The 23,813-nt window shown below is 36.8% G+C and overlaps 1 protein-coding gene across 3 annotated transcripts in view; it reads right to left on the reverse strand.

Annotated features, from left to right (window-relative positions):
* LOC592280 (excitatory amino acid transporter) overlaps positions 1-23,813 on the reverse strand; it is a 63,396-nt gene that overhangs the window by 36,179 nt on the left and 3,404 nt on the right. Inside the window, exons 1-2 of one of the 3 annotated variants that reach the window (XM_030987843.1) lie at positions 13,856-14,153; positions 3,980-4,077 (exon numbers count right to left, since the gene is read on the reverse strand). The gene's annotated coding sequence lies outside the window, so the exon portion shown is untranslated. Of the gene's footprint in view, positions 1-3,979; positions 4,078-6,439; positions 6,543-13,855; positions 14,154-23,813 lie in introns of those variants that run through there. The other 2 variants (XM_011681723.2, XM_011681720.2) reach the window with 2 other exon arrangements.

A 23,813-nucleotide genomic window follows, 5' to 3' on the forward strand; every position in this document is an offset into this window, starting at 1 on the left:
GCATGGAGAACAAAAATGTTTTTGCCAACATTTTTGCCAGATGATCACAAAAGTTAAAGGCAAAGCTATATGAACAAATACTCTGACAAGCTCAGTGCTGCATTCTAAAAATCATTCCCATCATGACTATCACATACCGTATCATATTATTCATAGTTTATGATAGAAAACCAAAGATAGAAAATCATTTCAAATATAAAGCAGATCAAAGGGTAAGTTTTATGAACTACAAACCAATGTAAAGAAATTAAAAAATACCTTTCAAACGAAATTGTGACAAATGGTTTGCTCACGATTCTTTCCATTCCGATTTCTCTGTAGCTGGTAAATGTATACAGACATATCCTTATTGCTTGTAATCAACTGATAGCAAACTGAATTACTTCCTCTCTTCCCACTCCAACCCACCTGTCTTCCTATTACCAGTGTAATAAATGACCATTAAACTATATTGATGGGTTCATTAACCAAAGTACAATTGAAGCAGATTTGTAGGGCATTCTCACAAGTATTTGATCATAACAATTCTGATGTAGTAACAAATACATGCACATTTCTGATCACATTGTAATTCAAGGTTTAAACATATGATTTTACACAACTTGCCTATTTACTGATTGATGTACTGAACTTAAGTTTGTATATTTCTTCAGAACTAGAAATTGTTAATCTGTGATTGCCCGGCCCAGAGGAATATCTTGGTCAAAATGCAGCAGTGCAATGGTGAGTGCCTAACCAGTGCAATGCTCAGACTAGGAACATTTCTGACTATACCGGTGTTAAAGCCTGTCTGCACTAGTTTGGCCAGGGGAATTAGACCTCCCTGCAAGGTCACTGACAGCTGGTTATCTCATCAAATCAGCTCTCAATTAAAGGGGAAGTCCACCCTGAAATTAAGTTAGTTTTAATAGGAGTAGAAAAATGAGAGAAACAAGTCAGTGAAAGTTTGAGCAAATTCCGATTAAAATTAAGGAAGTTAGGATTTTTTAAGTTGTGATCAATCAAACACAAATTGGCAACTCTATGACGTATCATGCGAGCTCAACTTCCATTTGCTCAGTACTAAAAAAATCTAAAATTTTCATTTTCCCTCAAGAAATATTTCAACCATACATGCACCCTAAATATAATAATTGCAAATATGTTTCTATACTCCCCCTGCAAGGAACAAATATATATTCCGTCATCAATAACGAAGAAAACATGATTTTATGGAATATTATGCACAAAGCAAATGAAGGAGAGCTCGTATAATAAGTCACAGAGTTGCCAATTTGTATTTGATTGATCACAACTTCAATAATTCATAACTTTCTTATTTTCATTCAGAATTTGCTCAAACTTTCACTCACCTGATTTTCTTTTTATTATGCCTCTATCGAAACAAACTTATTTTGGGGGTGGACTTTCCCTTTAACATTAGAAAAAGTGGATCATGCATGGGGGACCAACAGGAACCGATAAGGCATAGTAGCTGTAAGTAGTGCAGTGGGGCTTTAAAGGTACTATGTCCCATTTGCAGGCCAAAAAATTGAAAAGGTTGAATTCCAACGGCATTAGAAAGATAATACTAATTTTAGAACTTCCCTAAAAAAGGTGGGGCTTGAAAATGTCTTCAAGTGGGAAAATAACGACTATTAGTTGTCAAATCGACCTAGGAGCTATAGAGCCAATAGGTAATAGTCTTGATTTTCAGACCATAGTACCGAATGGTCATACGTTTTATGCTGCGCAAAGATTCAATCAATTTAATTTTGGCCATCACAAGAAGTGGGTTATTGATGTAGACAAACGCTCATATACCCTTTACAGCTCATTTTATGTATGTTATTACCAAAGAAGAAAAAAGCCAGTCAGTCACTCAATAGTGTCTGACAGTGAAGTCTAGCAAGTTAACGGGTTTCCTTGCATAATTTTAATTTTAGGACACTGCTAACGTTCAAATTTCACAGATAGGACATACATAACATATTCATAATTCCTGCAAAGTTCTACAGAATTTGAGGATGGCTGAAAAAGGGACATAGTACCTTTAAAAGTGTGGTAATGAAACTAATCAAGACTGTAATTTGCAATATAGCAAGGCCATTGTATTTTGTTAATTGGTGTCTAACATTTGTGCAAAATTGCATGTGTGGCACATAAGCACCCACGCAGAGAGGCGAAGTAAGCAACCAAAGGGTTTTAGATAATTTGGAGAGTGACCAAGACAAGATGAAAAAAAGAAGAAAAAAGAAGAAAGGCCAGAGTGTCCTCAAAATCAAATCATCTGACCTGAACGTTAATAAACAAGATACAGATGAATTAAACAATTTATTGACACTTGTCCTCTTTTCCTGCTGTTTGACTTATCTACCAGATCCATTCCACCTAAGCCTCTTTCAGAGAGAAAATATATATCCTTGATATTTCCTTTGGTTTATTCATCCAACCCATTTACAATAGGAACAGATGTTACAAGCAGGTGCTTAGTGCGCTTGTCTTCTTCCTTGCAGACTGTTTCTTCTTTTTTACTGGAATCGGAAGGAATTATTAGTTTCCTGGTTGAAGAGCCAGGCGAGTGCTGAGAAAACATTTAGAGTCATTTGCATTCTGATGGTGGGGAGGGGATGGAAGATTGATCACTGTGGAACAAGGCAGTGCATGAAGAAGAGTACCCCCCCCCCCTTCACACTGGGAAAATTAGGTGTTAATTGTACTAAATGATAACCAAGATGTTTATGAAGAAATAAGTGATTAATTTGAATCATGTGAACGTGCCCCATAAATATGATTTGTAGCAATGAGACATAAAGCTATTCAGTGCACTGAGCATAATTCTAATGAAAGCCATGTAAAAATATTGATACAGTATGCAGTTTATTATACCTGGAACGTTAGAGCATTACCAGTAGTAAAATGCCATCCTTCAAATTTCAATACCTCAAAGGTTTCAAGTGGTTCTAGAGGTATACAAGTGGTAGATTTGTAATTCAACATACTGGTACTATTTTGTGATGCTCACTGCTGCAGAAAAAAGACCGAGGAAAACAAGAGTCCCTGGGTTAACGTAAAAGCAGAAATTTACACCAAGAATCGTATTATTTTGTTTCCCTTGTGTGAACAGGTTCAAGGGCAGAAAGAGGTAAGCGATGAAAGTGAACTTTTGACCGTGACACAGTGGCCCAGTGGTAGATACATCTTCCCATCCCTATTTAGGCTGTTTACGTGTATGCGTCTTTGACTAGGTTTTGTTTTATATCTATGATGTTCCTATCTTTGTTCTGTCTTTGATAATAACAATATTAATAATTATGTTGAGTGTAATGTGATAATGTCTATGTACAATATGACTTTGTTTTCTTTAGTATATATACCTCAATTTTGTTAAACTTTGTTTTCTTCTTTTTTTTTCTTCTTTTTTTTTAATGATAATCTTTCTATGTCTACATAAGGACGTGAAGAAATCAATTTAAATATGAATTAGTATATTCAGTTCATCAGTAAGCACTAAATCAAGGGCAGGGGCTGCAACCAGTGCCCTTAAACATAAAATCAAGTCACTCGCAACAAATATATTGTACCTCAAATCTGGCTGCCATTATACCATGCATTGTCTCTATATGACATAAACTTGATTATACTTTGTGTAAAGCTACAAAAGATTAGTTTATCATCATATTCAAATATACTTTTGGAACAAAGATTTTTCTTGACAACTTGAAAGCTTGCCCAAGACTTGCCCAACATAGCAACAAGTAATATATGCAGACCGGAGTATTGTAGTTCATACATTAATAACAGGTCAATGTAATACCTTTTCACTAGGTTCCTAGGAAAGAAACATCCATAAATGTAAGTTAACCTCTATTGACTAAAGGAGATATAATTGATATTCGGGGAGATATAATCGATCATGATTCTTTATCTTCCAGGGCCCAAGAAAATCTTGTTTCGATATCACAAGAGGGTTCTTTGATTGATAATTTTGTTTACTTACCAATATGGTTACTGTGAGTATCTTTAAGCCTTGTATTATTCCAGTAGGATTTGGACTTCAGTGATTCCTCTGTTACTTCTTTTTAATCCTTTTAGAATCTGCAAGATAGAATTGAGCAATAAAATGTTATCTCTTCATTAGGTCATTTACACAGCCCACCAATTACAATTTTATAGTGGAAAAAAAAAAACATAGCAAGGAAAGAGAAAGTGAACAAGAGAAGGGGGAAATATAAGGAAAGAAGAAGCCCATACCACATCCTGCACCCTTCCCCTAACCAGTAGCCTTGTAAATTTGTATAGCATTTTCCAAGTAATGCCACCCCCACCCAATATTAAATAACACCCAAACCCTTTTATATTTTCTCTTTATCAATTCATATAAAAATGCAGTTGTTTGTATTCTGAATTCTCCCCTCAATTTTTTTTGGGCTTTGTGTCAGCTTCTATTGGTCCACACAAAACCTCAAAATGATTCATTGCAGAACTAAAGTGAATGCAGGCAATTAAAAGATCAAATATTTCAATTTTCTTTTGATTGGCGTTGGTCAGCTTGTTGATGCAAGTGGTACTGTCCCTTAACACCCCCCCCCCCCCCCCATTCACTTATCTTTATTCACATTTGTAAAGTCAACAACATATTTCAATCTTTACATATGGTTGAAATTAGCTGTGATGAATGAGAAAAATTCAATAATCAAATATATTCAGGAATATAAAATTGACCATTTCCAGATTCTTGCAACCAATAGCCGGATTGATCTTGAAAAAGGGGGTTTCCCATGGCATAGGGCACACCTCTAACAAAGCTCCATTTACACTGCATGCAAAAAACATCACTTTCCGGTGTTGTGTCGCAAGTTGCTAAGCAACTACCAGCAAACACAACAACAAAAATCCACCTCTAGAGAAAAACACCATTAGAAATGTCACTGATTTTCACAGTGCAAATTAATACCCACTCTTGAATGATTGTGTTTTGTTATCATGCGACTCTCCTCCTTTCCATGCCGTCTCATGCAGACGGAGCAGCATCAAGTCGCACATGTGCAATACCGGTACTCACCCCAAAATTGGAAGGAGCAAACATTGGCAGTATTTTATGGGTTTTACCTGTGGTAGAAATGGCAGTCCCCAAAATCCATGATTTTTCAAAATAGTGTATGGGCTGTGTAAATGGGCCTATTGTTGGGCCGTCCCCCCGACGTGTTTGCAGGATATATTTGTGTAGGCTTATAAATCCTAGAAATCAGTAATAACGGTCAAATAAATCCGCAGGGTAACAGAGAGACTTGTATAACTTGGGTAAATAAGTGAGGACTAAACTTGACGTAGAAGAATGCAAAAGTGGAAAATATTATTCTTGAAGTTCTCCTAACTTGAACTTTGGTCACTTATTTCAGATATCAAATTTCATTAAACAGGATAAAAGATCAAGTCTTTAGAATTATGAATAATACTCATTCATCTAGTCATAAATCTCTCTGAAAATTCTTCTAGACAGAAATGTAATGAATTGGGTTTTTTAATAGAAATTTGCCTCTTGCCTCTTTACCTCGTTTTTAATTATCAGAGTGCACAAAATGTATGACTCAGGTGGGTCTTTCCTGTTTACAGTACTTATAATTTACATCATACATTTTGAGAAGTGCACTATAAAGAAAAGGAGGCGCTTAAGAGAAAAACAGAAATAAGTGATATTTTTTAACACACAAACGGGAGAGTTGTCTGTGAATATGTCATAACCCATTGACAAATTGTCAGTTTCAGAATTGCATAGATTTATTGATGTCATATTTTAAACATTCCTAACTCTCTTATTATTTTTCTCTTCTATTTCTCACATGTTCTGTCTTCATACAAATGAATTTATTACAAAGGTTGTATTGCCCTTTTATATTCGAGTAACTCTTAGGTCAGTTATTTGAATCAAAACGTGTAAAAACAATTGATAGGAGTTCAAAAAAGACGTGCAAATGGATTCCAATGGCATTCCAATGAATTTCAATTCTGTCTTATCCTTCTGGTCCTATTACTATGAATAGCATCCTACATCAAAGGATAACATGAAAAAATATTTATTTTTTATTTTTACTTTTTATTTTTTTAATTTTATTTCAAATACACCAACAATAATCTGAGCATGCAGCTCGTCTCAAAGGACTATTAGTACTAGTATCAAGCCATCAGTCAAAAGATAACCAACAGAACAATGATCCAATGCTCAACATGTTTTAATACTTCATCTGTAATTTAGAATGCCAATTGTTTCCTAGACAGGGCCATAAATATATTGTTTTGGCACTACTGAATCAGTACTGATAGCTTTCTTTATTTGATCATACAAATCTTTATGATACAGGTAATTGGGCTCGAGACCTTGTACACAGCAAATGGCTTGCTGGGAGCGCCGCACATATGTAACATCTATAAAGTCATCCCAGACCCAGGTCATATTTACCTGATGCTCCAGTCATTTGATGGATCCATGCTGGGATTACCAATTAAATCTAAAGCGAAACAACGCTGATGAAACAAACAAAAAACTTGAGGAAATCCTCTGCTTGATGACTGATGTCCTTATCAAGCTTGCAGAGTTAATAGAATACAAAAGAACAATGCAATGTGTCCAGTAACCACGTACGACTGAACAATCGTACGTGCGGGCAAAGAAAAAAAATCAATGTTATCACTTCATCAATTGTATGACGATACACCTTGAAGGGTGATTGATTTTTAGAACTGAATGTAACTTTCCTGCTTCAAGGCTGGATACACACAATCATGACAAAGGTTTATTTCTACTGCACATGTCTAGGACCACCCTTAATTGAGTGGCACAGTGACAAGGCGTTAAATACAGGACATCCTCATCCCTCCAAAATGTTCCATTAACATTTATTTATGTAACAAAAGAGAGGAAAATACAATAATGTGGCTGCCACTTAATACAACACTTAATACAACTCTGTTGCATAAGTTTAGATATTGTGGCTAGAACACGTGACTGTCAATGTGAAGTTCATAAGTTTGAACCCTGACATAGCACTCAAGTCCTCTGGATCTGCATTTGCTACTCATGAGTTTTGCTAGCGTCTCTAGGTGTACTAAGGGGAAAGCTGGTATGTTTTGCATCTCAGCGTATACGTCTAGGTGCTGATATGTAATGGCTGCCATATCCAACGAAGACAAGACAAGTTTTGGAATTTATATGCACTATGCAAAAATATGTATCAAAATTTAAAATAAAATAAAACAAGTGGACAGTGTTCAAAAGTTTTCAGTACAAAACAACAACAAAACTACTTCAGTCCAATGCAAAAGAAAGCTTAACAGTAAGCAGACGCTTTTTTCTGAGTATTTAGGAATGCTAAAATATATAAAAAAAGTACCATAGCACTTGCAAAATTTCCAAACGTGAAGAGAAACATAAAATACATAGACTCATAAAATAGATATATCACAGTATGGTCCTTAGGGAAATAGTATCTTTTGCATTGTAGGTCAATTTACACTCAGTCTATTCAATTCAAATTGAACTGGAAAAAAGGAGGAATTTAAAAATCACTTTATACAATTTCACATCTAGTTGGCACCGAGATATAGTCATTCTTGATAATCTCACAACTATAATGCTATCCATGGGCTGGTATTAAAACGCTTTAGACGCTGTGCTTTTGAAAGCATAACTTGAATAGAGTGCATCAATAGTGTAAACATGGGCATAATGTGAAATGCCCATGGCTGGTAAATGAACTGTGACAGATGCCCTGGTCAAATGGGTTTGTTCACACACTTGAGTAAATCTCATAAATTTGGGGAGATTTGTTTTGTGAGGCGATATTCAGCACACCTTCCCAGTTGGAAAGTACTATTATTTCAATGGGACAGTCTGTTTTAAGAGGCACAACTGGTAGCATTGATGATTATTAATTTGCTTACCTTGTAGAGCATCATAAATAATTACAGACCTTCAAGTCTTTAGTCCAGTCTGTAAGATGGCAAGAATATTACCTTGTAGCAATGGACTCACGGAGTACAAACTTCTTTTAAAGGAAAACTACTAATAAAATGTCTCTGCTTGAACTACAACCAGTCCCATGTCAAGTAACTAACCATGCATGTACAGAACTACAGTACTAGAGTTTCCGATAAGCCAATGATATATAATTAGTTTACACACACATTCATGGTTGTTATTAGGCCATACTAGGAAGCAGGGTAAACTTACCCTTTCACCTTGACCACCGCTTCCACTAAACAAATGTAAGGTCACATATATATATCCTAAATCCTGGGCCAGGATGTGAATAGGCTATTTTCGTAATGTAACCAAACTTTACTGAAGTGCCTGATACAAATTATTTCATTCAACTGTTAAGAATAATCTCAATGGGTGGTATTCTCATAAGTTAAGCCAGGACAAGTCCAGACTAAACAAGAATTTTAGTTCACACTTCTATGGAATGCTAGGTTTCATCTTCCTCCTTCAATATTCATGACAAAGATAATCTACCAAAGACTTTGTTGAAATTCAGTTCATACTCATATTATCTTTTTCTTCCCATTTCATTGCAAAATTAATTTTTTGAACACTTTTCATTGAAGGATTAAAATAATCTGTACGGGGTAAATTAGTTTGCAACAGGCACTCCATAGAAGTGTGAACTAACTAAGTACGCGCTAACTTAGTACGCGCTACCGGAATACCACCCATTATAGATTGCAAATTGCATATATCATGTGTTGTTGGGTAAGACAAGCCCTAATGTTATCCTACCTCGTGAAAATTAATGTTGCAATGTGTATTCTGACTATTGAGATACAAATATTCTGATCAGTGGAATGAAATAATTTATATTGAGGCACCTCACAAAGACATATGCATAAATTTGGTGACAAATGAAACATTAGCCATGTTTTTGTGATCAGTATGCATGGAGCTATCCAAGCAGTCATGTAGGATGCTCCAAAATATGCTCATGAAACAATTTCTTTTGCTGGCTATATTTTATCAAGAGAAGTCAAGAAGTAAATGCCCAGTTTATTAATATATTCTTATGTATACATGTTCCTCTCAGGAGCTACAAACTATTTGGTTCACCTGCTATTCAAAATGGCATCTAACGTATGCATACAATTAGTAAAACCATCTATTGAGTTTTAGGTTAGGTTTAGTATAACTAGGATTTGGGTTACATATAGTGTTTGGTCCAGTGTCAAAGTTAAGAATACGGTTAGTAGATATTGCCCTCTCAACAAGTGTCACTAAGGCATGTGCCGTAGTACAGCACCAGTGTGAGGACACTAGATGTGTTCATTTTTTATATTTACACTAAATTCATATAAGATAATGAAAGGGACATCAAAATACCTTCTGTTACAACCACCTGCATGTTTAGAAAGACCACCAGCCTATAAATCACATTTCTGTTTCCCTTTAATATAGTTCATCACTGGTACATTTCCAGAAGCATTTAAGATTGCTAAGGTTGTTCCGATATACAAAAAGGATGACTCTTCCCAAGTCTCAAACTATCGCCCTGTTTCTATTCTCTCGAGTTTGTCCAAAGTATTGGAAAGACTTATATACAATAGGCTATATTGTTTTCTAACAGAAAATGACTTACTGAATCAGGATCAATATGGTTTCAGGAAATACCACTCAACCGATTTAGCCCTTGCACAATTATATGATAAGGTTTCGAATGCTTTGGCGTCTCGAAAGCATGTTATTGGTGTATTCATGGACTTAAGCAAAGCATTTGACACTCTTGATCACAAGGTACTATCAAGCAAACTTCATTATTACGGAGTAAGAGGAGTTGCTCTTGACTGGTTTAATGATTATTTGTCAGGTAGAAAGCAATATGTAAGCTACGAATCTGTAGATTCATCATTATTGCCTATGAAATGTGGTGTCCCACAAGGATCGATACTCGGTCCTTTATTGTTTCTACTGTATGTTAATGATATCTCGAACTCAACTACATCATTACAATATATTATATTTGCTGATGATACTAATGTGTTTTGCTCCAATTCCGATTTTCGATCACTTCAGAGAATTCTGAACACCGAGCTACCTAAGCTGTCTTTGTGGTTTAGGAGCAACAAATTGTCTCTGAATCTGAAAAAAACTAATTATATTCATTTTCAAAGCAGGAAAAATGCAACTGATAAACCTATACCTGAAATAGTCTTGGATGGTGAATATTTGGAGAAAAAACAAAATACTAAATTTCTTGGAACTATCATCAATGAAAATCTGAAATGGAGTGATCATGTACATTACGTTTCAAAGAGAGTGTCACGCACTGTTGGTTTACTGTATAAGTTAAAACATTATGTGCCTTTGAATATTCTATATATGCTATACAATTCCTTGATTCTTCCTTACATGTCTTATTGCAATATACTGTGGGCAGACTCAAAAGTATATACTGATAAAATGCTACTTTTACAAAAGAAAGCGATTCGTGTGTGTACCAATGCTGGATATCGCGATCACACTGATCCCCTATTCGCGAGGTTAAAAACTCTGAAAGTAACTGATATTAACTTTTTACAAAAAGCACTGTTCATGTTCCGTCTACATAATGATTCCCTACCTTCCCACTTCCCACCAATGTTTTGTTTGAATAGAAATATTCATACATACCCAACCAGACAATCAAATAAATACCATTTATGTAATCCTAAAACAACAATGGCTATGAAATCTATAAGACATTCTGGTCCGGATATTTGGAACTCACTGTCCGTTGACATCCGTAACTTGAAGTCAGTATATACTTTCAAGAAAAGTGTGAAATCAATTTTATTGAGCAAATATTGACAAATCTCTTAAATTAACACATGATATCATATATGTTTGTCAGCATTTCCTTGATATAGCAGGAAAATCCCCCTCCCATGCACCCTCTATCCCATTTTTTTTTTTTTGGTTGCAAGTCACTGTTTATTTTTTGTTATTTTCCCCCAATTATGTTCTGTAATTTACTTTACTTTACAATCGTTATGATTTTAAATGTTTCTGGGCTGCAAGCGTATCAAGCTGTCACGCTTAGGCTGTAGCCCTTCTGTATCATCACCTCTTCGAGCGTATGTATCTATGATTTACTGAATGTGGAAATGTAATTTAACTTATGTTTTATACTCATGTAAAGACATTGTCACATTATTGTTATAACCTATGATGATTCAGTAACCAATAAATATTTCAACTATTTCAACTATTAAAAAGAACAACCACTTGTCTAAACAACTTTTACAGACCAGTTTTCTTGTCTTCTCTGAGTGGTCTTTATATGTATCACTTATTCACCGTATCTTTCACATCAGAATATCTCCTAGATGGATCTTTTGACATGATAGGAAACAATCATCAAACTATTTCATTCTAATTTCCTCTTTGCTCTCAAGCCTTCCACTACTGAATATTATCTTCAAAATCTGCACACAAAGTTTGAGGGGTCTAAATACATCACTGCTCTTCTAATAAAAATTTCAATAGATCAATAAATGGAATATTAGGATTGTGATTTGATTTGAATGTAACGAGCAGGGTAATAATCATTACACTAATGGGCTGTGGAATTCCATCCATCTATCCATGCCCCCAAGGAGATCCTGACAGTGCTACAAGGATGATAACATGCCTTAAGGTGTGTTCAAGCAACACTTTTTCACCCTAGAAACACAGTTTTCAAAGACGTTTAGTTTAAAACTTGGTTGCGTTCAAGCGATTTCAAGCAATTTTTTTTGTCAGTCGTAAAAATAAACGTGTTTAAAAACGCAACCATGAAATGCTGAAAAAGATGCGTTTTGTATCGTAATTCTGCAGAGTCACGGTCGCTAAAAACTGCTTGAATGAACGGAGATCTCAATCATGATTTTATAACGCCATTATCGTGGCCTGCTTCCGGTTTGGTCAACATTCGACCGCAAACAAATTTAGAAAGCATACAGCGAAGTTGACCTATACTTCCTGCACAGTGTGATGAGCAGTGCATGGCTAGGCTTGAAATGAGCGAGAATCAGCGTTGATGAAAAAACGCTCAAACGCTCTCCCGCAGTAACCATGTTTTTAACAGCGTTTTGATTTATGATTCTAGCTTCAAAAAATTGCTTGAACGCACCCTTATATTACTGGTAGTTCTTACATGTCCTTGGCAGAGCTAAGTCCTCATGGAGCCAGGTATTACCGGTATTATGAGGCATAAGCATGATAAGCGGTCATTACGCTAGAATTGTAATACTCCAAACGGATATCATTGAGGTTTTATTGCTTTCAAATGTACTATAAAAAACTTTTCAAGTGGAATGAAAGAGGGTCAGGCTTTCGCAGAATTCTACATATGAATAAAGAATGGCAAGATTTTCAGTGGCACCTTGGTTACTCGGCAACAAAATAAATACGATATATAGCTGATTGTATTAGGAGTCCTAGATTTTGCAGTAGAATGAAACTTTCATAATTCATTTATTATAATATATATATATATATATATATATATATATATAAACTATTAGTTAAGCATTTTAATCTTAACTCCTGACGCTGCATGCACACAATTTCTGGACCCAGTCCCCGTCTGAAATGTCCAAGTCAAACCCAGATTCTGCAATGACTATAATGTGAATGTAATCACAATTTAATGAAAATAATCACCATAAAAAAGGCATATCAAGTACCTTAACTCTTTATTCACCACAGATCAAAACACTGGACAGCTTAAGCTCTATACTCGGTGTAAAGTATACCAGTTAACAACCTTTTTGCTCCAAACAGACAATATTGTACATGTGACGAAAGTCGACTGTGGCAATCCTGTATGTCTGTTCCAGAGCCGAGGTCAACCATGCAAGGCCTGTGAAGGGTTCCAGAAATCAACAGATTTAATGAATTTAAAAGCTCTTCACAAACAGGCACCATTTTCTTGATGATGACACTTGATAGTAGTACAATATATCCCTCTTCATCAAAATAACATAATCTATGCATTGCACAACCTACCTATTTCTGATGAAGAGAAATGGCCTTTGCATGTTTGTGGACATAAAGCACTTTGGTGAAAATTAGCTCCAAATCCTAGCAACAGAGAAAGGGGCCGAAGAAGAAAACTTTACAAAGACTAACCCTGTTCGACATTGAAAAACCGTACATATCAACATACAAAAGAGAGTGTCCCAATAGTTTGATTACTTATAGGCTGCATGTAGGCCTACAGCCTTCTTTACATTTGAGACATTGCCTTTCCTTGATAACAAATATAGAATCATTAGAATATTACTTTACCAAAAAAGTATAATTGTGCACCAAGTGGTGTGGTGTCCGTTACAAACCTTGAAATGATCTCCAGGAGTTGTCCAAAGTCTGTTCACTTCCAAAACTCGACCACTGATACTCAACTGAAACGTACACACAGTACACACCACCACCAGAGCAAACTTTACCACATGCAAAATGTAGTCCAAGTCTCAATGTACAAGAAAGAAAGTCTGAGCGACTTGCCAGCCAAGCCAGCGAACATTCGTGCACACAGATGAATAGTTGTACAGTCGAATGTGAAATAACTCCCTGGTAGTGGCAGTGACAATACCTGTATGTTCTAATAATGGATTCTTTTCAAGCTAGCCCGCAGCAGCCTGTCTGTGTACTGCACTCTGTGTACCTTTGGAATCACTAAAGAGACAGACATGGAGAGAAAGAGATATATAGAGAGACAGACAGAGAGACAAACAGGGAGAGAGAGAGATAGAGATAAACAGGGAGAGAGAGAGATAGAGACAGGTAGAGAGGGAGAGAGAATGAGACAGATATGATGAGCGAGCAAAGAGTATAAAAGTTTGCAAACAATGAATTTTGTTTCACCTCCTTCCTGGGCGACTGGCCGTCTCCTAACGCCCAGCAGGTGCAACAATCCTGAGTAAAACTGAGAATCCTTGAGATAATAAGTCAGAAGAAGAAAATAGCTCTAAAGCTAACACTTGAGAGGTCATTGGAGTTAGAATCAATCCCTAAAGTGTAGAGGAGCAAGCGAGAGCGAGGAGCAGACAGTTTGCTTCTTTCCTTTCAGCTTGGATGAAATGTTGCTTTGTAGTCGGGTGTGAAACGCTACTTCAGGACTGAAAGCAAAGTTTCTAAAGTCGCTGTGAAGTGTTGGGATCAGCTCGCAGAAAGGCACTGAATGAGAGAGGGAATAACCCCACCTGGGTTTAGCGTAAAGGCATGTAGAAACCTAGTCTGCAGGCACAGACCCTTGTCACTCGCTGTCCGTAACAGTGTCTGCACTGTGAGACTATGTTGACAGCATACTTCATAGGCTCTATACTTAAGCTGCTTCAGACACAGCTAGAGACTAACAGAGCTAGGCTCTGCTCAAGGCTTTAGGAATTGTGGTAAAGTGTCAAATTAGGGTCTGTGTCTGCAGACTAGTAGATACCCTGGATCTGATGCTTTTGAGTGGTAATGCTTAGCTTGGTGGATATTGAGACTTATTCAGGCATGAACGAGGGAGGGGGGTATGGATCACTTTTTTTTAGTTCAAGGGGGGGGGGGAGGGTAGTTACCACCATAAAATTTAAAATTATCTACAAAAAGTGCAACTTGGCAAAGAAACAACCAAGATGACTTTTGCTTTTCTTTGTAATGATAAACAACAAATGTTCACATCTACAGTAAAATAGACCAGTTGCTTCAGATCTGTTCTTGGCATTGTTTCACAAAAGAGTCATGAGGACAAGTTCACTGACATCATGTTGACATACATGTTGATTTCAATACACACATTTCAATTGGATGTCGGTGAATCTGAATTTGGACTTCATGAAACAATGCCCTAATCTCCACTATTCTGGTAATGAGCAAAGAAATAAAAGGTTATGCCTATTCTGTAGCTTGTTTCTGAGAGTCCATAATACGTACATGACTTAATTTACTTTGTGACATGAAAACTTGCTGAAAAGGAGTTAGACTAAATGAATAATGCTTTTTTTTTCACATCCATTCATTAGACCCCTTCCTGTGTGGGTGAAGATGTAGTCATTAGGAGTAGTACATAGAGGTTTGAGTCTGGGCTCACACAGATCAACACATCTCCTCTAGGATCGATGCTTTCTATATTTATGAACAGAATGGCAGGAGAAATCAGAAAGCACAGAAATGTAACTCACTGCATTGAACAAAACCAAGGTAAGAAATATAAACAGCAGATATGCTGAGCTCAAGCTCCCTTAAGGTAGACTCGACCCTCTGACTCGGTGGATATGAAAGGGGTTGTTGAAGCTCCTGTAAGGTAGACTCGACCCTCTGACTTGACCCTCTGACTCGGTGGATATGAAAGGGGTTGTTGAAGCTCCTGCAAGGTAGACTCGACCCTCTGACTTGACCCTCTGACCCGGTGGATATGAAAGGGGTTGTTGAAGCTTCCGTAAGGTAGACTCGACCCTCTGACTCAGTGGATATGAAAGGGGTTGTTGACGTTACCCTATGTTTGTATGAGATATGTGTGACATCATGTGATGTCATGTGAAGTCAGAGCAGGGGCTGGGGTGGTAAAGCACTTTGTCAGGTAATTAACAGGAATCTGAAGCATTGCTTGATGTAAGTTGTCTGAATAGATGGAAGGATGGAAGGGGGAGAGAGAGAGAGAGAGAGAGAGAGAGAAGTAGCCTTGTCAGGTGCAATGTATAGAAGCCATGCTAACTAACTTGCATCTAGAGGACAGAAAGATAACACGGAGGAAAAGGACAGCGGGCTGAAAATGGAAGATGAAAGTGAGGAAAGGAGGGGCAAGCGAATAATATGAGAATAGGAGATTTAAGTTTAAGGGAGAAAGAAGTGGAGCAGTAAAAATAATGGGTGGAGAAAGAGATGGAAAAAGGTAAGAAAGAGGAGAGCAAGGGGGTAAAATAGGGGAGAGCGAGGGGGTAAAATAGGGGAGAGCGAGGGGGTAAAATAGGGGAGAGGGAGGGGAGAAAATAGGGGAGAGGGAGGGGAGAAAATAGGGGAGAGGGAGGGGGTAAAATAGGGGAGAGGGAGGGGGTAAAATAGGGGAGAGCGAGGGGGTAAAATAGGGGAGAGCGAGGGGGTAAAATAGGGGAGAGGGAGGGGAGAAAATAGGGGAGAGGGAGGGGAGAAAATAGGGGAGAGGGAGGGGGTAAAATAGGGGAGAATGGAATGGGAAGGGAAGAGGGAGGGAAGGGAAGAGGGAGGGAAGGCAAGAAATAAGGGGAGGGGAGATGGAAAGGCGAGAGGGGGCAAGGAAGATGGCAAGGGGAAAGGGGAAGGGGAGAGAGAATGGAATGAACCAGGGAAATGAAAGAGACATATTAAAACAGAGAGGGAGGAGAGAGTAGACATACATATCTATGTCTTAATGTAAATCATTTTTACGATTCTTAGTGATAATTGCCCCAAATTCATCTTTTCACCAACCGATCAACCGGTCATTCTGTAATATTCAATTAGTCATCATTCCCCGGGTCGTCATTTAGCCTCTGAAGTAGCTAGTTTGCGTAAGACAAAAGTTAAGACAAAAGCTAACACATGAAAAAGGGTGAAATTTGAAATGCTATTGAAATTTCCCTTTTTTTTTTGCAAATGTTCTTTGATGGGATGTACAAGTATAGAATAGAGTAGGGTTACAGAGAGCATACAGCATACCATCTGTTAGAACCAGAAGGGCAATAAATAATTATTCTAACATATTCTTCAGGCTTTGAATGGACAAAATAATCAGTCAATAATACTTATATGCACTAATAGTGAAATTCATTTGTGATCATAAACTTGCTGCTTCGTGGGAAATTTTTGTTTACAAAAAAGAGAGGGGGGGGGGATTTTGATGATAATTCTAAGATAATTCCTTGAATATTCTTATTATCTCAAATCTCATTAATAGGCCATTTTCATAATGTAACCTTTTTTTTTTTTTTTTTACTTCAAGTGCCTTGACACGAACGATTTTATTCACCTGTTAAGAATAATTGTATTTCAATAGTCACAATGCTAATTGCATATGTTGTTAGGTATGGCAAGCCATAATGTTTGTCCTACCTAGGAAAAACTTATGTATGCTTTTTTATATTTTGATTGTTGAGATAATTTGTATCAAGCACTTCACAAAGGCATATATGAAAACATTTGATTACATTAGAAAGTGACCTATTGGTCTTTAGGTGAACTTATCACCGGTCTTTGGGTGATCTTATCGCCAGTCATTCTATTCCTTCTTTTGCCTGGGAAAACATTTAGATGGGTAGGAGGCCTCCATAAGGTAGAGTGTGAAAAAGATGGTTGATTTGACATACCCCTGATGCTGTTGCTTGTTCATCTGATGACAAATGTACTTATCAACATGATGGAGATGTGAGAGATTGGTCTCGAGGTAACGCAAACACCATCACGACTTTTGACAAATCAACTCAAGGACATTTATTCCACAAAAATCATGTTCCCATTATGTAATACAGCATTGTAATGTTCAGACATTTCTAAAGGTGACAGACAGGACTAATAAAATTGCCTTAAAATGATATTTTTTTATAGCAGTCAATCCAATCATGATTACAGCATTTAAAATAGCCAAATTGGTCCAAAAAATATATTTTCTAAATTTTCTAATTTGTAGATACATAAAATGTGCTATGAAAATTGAACTCAATACATCCCCACCCTGCCCCCTCAAAAGGAGGGGGGCTGTGCCTCTGGAATACCTGTGGCTTAGGGATATCATACAATTTAGAGGTGATTAAAAATGTTATCAGTCACTGATAAAATTGCCATAGATAATTATACTGCAATAAATAGGCCATTTTCATAATGTAACCAAATCTGTACAGGGAATAATTTTCCTGGTATCGCATCGCAATTTGCTATGCATTTTTGCATGACTGCTATACAAAATATCTTTTGTGTAGCAGTTTTCTTCCATAGAAATGTACAGAATTGCATTTGAAATATTTATCCATCGGCTGAAATTGCTAATCAAAAAATTTGAGGAAAATTATTCCCTGCTGTATTAGGTAATACAAACTTTTGGTATGGGGTCATGAATTTGGTTCAAATCAATGAACATATTGGAAGCATATGCGATCCTATAATATTCAATGATCAGTGTCGCGGTTGAAATAAAATCTTAAGTGATAAAATTGTAAATAATAAACTCCTTATGTTGAATAGCTCCCTCTCAAGGTCAAGACATTAACCAAAATGGACCTACCGGTATTGGCTATTCCTGTTTCAAAATTATATATCAACTACATATTCTGAGATTTTCATGGTTGCAGCTACGATGGAATGGCCGTAGGCGCTATTGTAAATTTATGAAAATTTACCAGGAGGACCAGTAAATTTTGATATTCAATTTTTCTCAAAAGCAGAAGTTTTTTACGGGCTAAACTTATGCATTTTGAATTCTGACTGTTTAATAATTCTATGCATGAGGTGCATCACAAAAGGATATGCATACATTTGGTTACATTACATATACTTCCCACATGAACTTGTTAATAAAAATTCAAATTCTGAATGGGGCCAAGATAATTTTACCAATGTTCTGTAAATGTTAATCATTTTGATGTCTCACATACAACAGTTTGTTGATGGTTTCAAATATATTCTTATGACATCTAATTTGTGTGTTTATGTGTGTGAATTGCCCTTTAACATATTTCCCACAGTATTTCTTTTTTTGTAAAAAAGGAATAATATCCAACAATTTTCCTTCTCATGTATTATAGAAATGAAAGTATTTTCAAGGAAACAATATACCTCAGATTCCATGATTGTTTTCTAAACTAACAAAATGGATTACTGAGCATTACCTCCAGACAGGTGTCTAGATCACAATCCAATTGAATTAGATGTTTGAACAGAGATCAAAATTAAATAATACCATGTTTAAACTTCCTAAATTGAAAGACAAACAGCGAGAGGTGAACGCAAACGTCATAAATGACAATAGTCTTCTATTGAGACAAGCTAAATGTAGGTTACTTTAGTCTGCCCTCAAGGCCAAAATCATTGTGTTCATTCTTCAAACTAAACCAAACATTAACAAAGTTATATCGCATATCAATGAATGTCACTTGGCTGACTCTTGGAGTTTTCTTTCTCTGTCTCTCCATCTTTTGTCTCTTATGCTGTTAGCCTGCCTTGTAGGTGGAATTGGTCTTCCCTGATGCACATAAACAATGTTTCCCCCAGTCTGGAGTTCTTAGACTAGAAGAATAACATTAGAATATACACACATGTACTACAGACTATGACCCCGTTCTCACTCACCTACTGGACTGGTCTACATTAGAAGTGAGTGTGTGTTCGTAGGGAAAGTAACGAAAGGGGGACAGAGAAAATGGTAAAAGAATAAAAACAAAAAATAAAGTAAGGAAAGATAGTGAGAAAATGAAAGAATGATAAACACAAAGAGTAAAATAAGGACAGACAGAAAGGGAAGATGATAGAAAGTAGAAGAGTAAAGAGAATGAATAGCAAAGGGAAAGAGAAAAGGCTGGAATCCTTCTCCTTTCCCTCTATAGCTCCCTCTATAACTCTCTCTCTGTCTCTCTCCTTATCTCTCTCTCTCTCTCTTTTCTACTTTTCATCTTTTCTAAATCCATACAATTTCCTAATAACATGTATTTGTTCAATCCATATATGGAATATAAATCAGCAGTTCACATTCAACTCTATAATAACAGGCCTTTCTCCCTAACTGTGGAAGATCTGTGGTACAAATCATGCATACTCTGGCACCTTGGTTCACACATGTTAAAGTGGTACATGACTAGCGTGAAATATCTACTTTGACAGTACTAATGTTACAGTTGTTGAAAGTTATTCCACACAAAAATAGCAGGTTAAACGGGATACAGCATGGTGCAAACATTTGTACAGATGGATGATCTCATCTGGCCTAACCTTATGTGATAAGTACATGTAATTACCAAGTCAGCTGTCATAGTTTGTCATCATCATCATTACCACATCATTAATGTTTCTTATTATACTTAGCTTTATAGCCACGCTGGCATTAGAGTATATGCCTCTCTGTTCTACACACTTGCTCCAGTGGTAATTACTCAGAGGTCATTCACTAATAGAATGCCAACTTCAACCCTAGACTGAACACTATAGCTAATCCCAACCTTAACCCTAAAGCTAAATTGCAATAGACTATTTTCATAATGTATCCACTTTTAATGCATACATCTTTGTGAAGTGCCTCGATACAAATGTTTTCATTCACCTGTTACAAATAATTTGATCTCAATAGGCAAAATGAGAATTGGATACAGTGTGTTTTGCTAGGTAGGACAAAAACTATGGCTTGCCCTACCTAACAACACATTCTTCTTTCATGACGAATGAAGAACTTTCGCTGGAGCAAAATTCAAATCAACTAGCATCTCCTACAACTTCAGCCTTTTTCACAAATTCACAATACATACTTATAACTTGCAGTAGCATGACCAATAATATACCCAGTAGATGATCTCTTGAGGCTACTCCCAAAGACTTCTCAAATGTAACACTAGTCTTAATCAATCAAATTTGACATTACATTTCCAAACATTTGAGAACCAAGAAAGCTTGTTTTTCTTCTTGACTCTTGTATTCAAATGTTATTCATGTAGCAGCCTATAACCTTGCATAATATTTGCCTGACACAGCAACAACTAATATAAGCTGGGTGGATTCCATTTTCATCAATACAAATTAAATCAAAGATAAACAGACATTAGACATGTTAACTAATTCTATGCATACTTTTTTACCAAAAGTTTACCATGACAACTATAAAGCTTGTCAGATGATTGCACCACATAGCAACAACTAATGTACTGAATTCCATCCAGAGAGATGCAACTTTGCATAGCAGATGATTGGTTGGTACCCTATCGTGTGGGAGAGAAACGTGCATCAATTTAAATACATTAGTAAACAGGTCTTTTGGGGTAGATCATCTTTACAAATCCTGGAAAAACTTCCATAAAATGAAGAATGATATTTTAATTGATAGTTTATTGTGAATGACTACCCACAAACACATCTCCAGTTAAGGTTTCTTGATGGAAGATTTAGGACAGCAATCCAAGATCCAAGAACAAGAGAGGGCATACCATTGTCTCTTCCAAACTAATCTTGGTTTACATCATGTAGGGCCTAAGCTTACCTGTATTTTTAAAGTTGAATACCAGCTTCAACCAATTCATTTTTGCCTAAAAGTATTGAACATGACCTGCAATGTGTTCTTGTTTACCTCTGTTGAGCATCCCATGGATATGTGTATGTTTGGAATGTTTCTCCCAACACCACACCACTATCATGAATAGTCTGCAGGCACAGACTCTGATTTGACACTTTAGCACCATTCCTAAAGCCTTGAGCAGAGCCTATCTCTGTCTGTCTCTGACTGTGACTGGAGCAGTTAAAGTACAAAGAACATGGAGTACGTTGTCAGCCTAGTTTCGCAATGCAGACACTGTTAAGTAATACCAGTGACAAGGGTTCATGCTTACAAACTATGTCATGACCCCGTGAAGTCAGAGAGAAATGAATAGACAAATGACAACCACATGAGGGTATATCGCCATGTCTGAAGACATGGAAGTATTCAAGGATGACATGAATGTATGTCTGTTGGAGGAACCCCCCCCCCCCCCACCCAACCCCCACCCCACCCCTGTACATCTCCTGTCCTGTTGCCACTGTGAGTCTGTCTGTTGGAAAGCACAAACAACCTCCTTCCAGTTTTACTCCCTCTTTAATATTTTCCACACATTTATTCCTTTGCTCCACCCCCCCCCCCAAACCCTCCTCTCTCTCTCTCTCTCTCTCCCCCCCCCCCCCCTTTTTGTCTTACTCTGATTTTGGCTATATTTGTTATCCAATATTGTGTTTGTTTCTCTCTCTCTCTCTCTCTCTCTCTCTCTCTCTCTTCAAAGTTTCTTTCTACATGTACACCCCCCCCCCCCCAATGTTATCTTTTGACCATTGCACTGATCTTCACACTCACATCCTATTCCACCTCTTTATTTTCTCTCAAATCCTCCGTTTCTTCTACCTCCTATTCAAAATACAAAAGCTCTGAAAGTTCTTCACATCTTTACAGATAACTAGTGGCTTTAAAAGTGGCACTTTCTTGTGCCACAGAGTTTCTTTACAAATTTCAATGGGACTTCATGTCTTAGCATAAGTGGTATAAGTAAGAAAAACAAATTTACCAAAGTTCTTATAGTGCCTCCTCCTCCCCCCTCATATTTGCTGAAGCTTATTCAAACTGTTGTTTATAATTCAGTTCTCACCTGAGCTGGCTATTCACCTGTATCAAGTTGTTTAGTTGAAGAATCTGAAAACATTTTGAAACGTAGAACCCTTGGTTAGAACTGACCCATATCAGTCCCTTGATCTAATTTGTAATAAAGCTTGATTATCTCTGTGTGACTAATGTCGCCGCCGAAGAACGTTTCTCTGATCGACTTTAAAGGTATGTTAACCCGTTTCTCCGCTTCACGGTGGTAAAACTTGAGAAATATATTTTTAAGAACGTTTGCCTGAACGTAAGTAAGGTATACACAATCTCAGCCACCGGCGCTCTTGACACGCGATCCCAATAATCTCCCAGCGCAAGACTGCTGGAATGCGTCCACTTTTCTATTCCCTGGAAAGAGGTGAAAACATGGCTCAAAAAGGAAACATTATTGCTCTGAAGAAAAACGATGGGGCAACAGGAACCAATTGTAAGCATGGGATTGATATTGCCGCTAACTCTCTGGGGAGGAAATTACATGTCCTTTGTGAACTTGATACTAAGTTCCTCAGACGTGGCTAAACGAACCCAAACATTGAAAAACGTTTTTTCCCAGGAATATCTCCTCAAAAAATGAAACCTTACCTACCTCATGGGTGTTTGGCCCTGTTGACACTACATTCTTGCAATGTTTCAAAACTTACTAATAAGAAAATACTAATATTCCATTCTTGCAGGGCATATATCCCATTACAATGTAACACCTCTATATACTTTGAAAGGGCTTTCAATACTATTACCCCCGCTTTATTCTCCTCTCTCCCCCTCCCCAACCACACCCCATTGATCAGCTCATAGTGCTTTTCAAGGAATAATCCTACAAGTAGGCCAAACCAATTACTGCACTTGGTTTGAGCTTGGCAAGAATTAATCATGAATCGAGTCTTGAATCATGTACCTTATGATCCTGTGACTTATCCAGTGACCAATAACATAGTTCTGAGCACTATTATCCCTTCTAGTAATTGTTAAAACTGAAATATATCCTCTCCCCATCATGCATGGTTGGCCTGTCAGGTAGTTTTCTAAGTTCTGGTACTAACCAGAAATTAATTTACACAGACATTTTTGACAAGTTCTCATTTATTTTAAATTTTCTTGCACAGATTTTGCAGATTTTGTTTTAAAAATGAATCTTCCATCTACTTCAAATAAATATTTGCTTAGCCTCCCAAAACAACTAAAGATATAATAGAGAGCACAACCATGACGAGAGGTATTATAAATATAATCAGGGAGATGTAAGTTCCATGACCAATGCATTTTGTCACACCTTTTGATGAATTTTATTTTCAGCAAAACCCCCCCCCCCCCAAAAAAAAAAATAATAATAATAATAATAATTAAACAAAAATTGTATTTTGCTGGTCATGGCAATATAGCATGGCAATATAGCATGGCAATATAGCATGAAAAGTAGTGCAGAATCATTTCAAGTCACTAAGCCAGTTTCTTTTGAAATGCATTTCCTAACCACAAAATCACAAAACTCTAAATTTCTCAAAACTCAGAACA

This window comes from Strongylocentrotus purpuratus, unplaced genomic scaffold (genome assembly GCF_000002235.5).
Source record: "Strongylocentrotus purpuratus isolate Spur 01 unplaced genomic scaffold, Spur_5.0 spur5_scaffold_17, whole genome shotgun sequence".
In the NCBI taxonomy this organism is placed as follows: domain Eukaryota; kingdom Metazoa; phylum Echinodermata; class Echinoidea; order Camarodonta; family Strongylocentrotidae; genus Strongylocentrotus; species Strongylocentrotus purpuratus.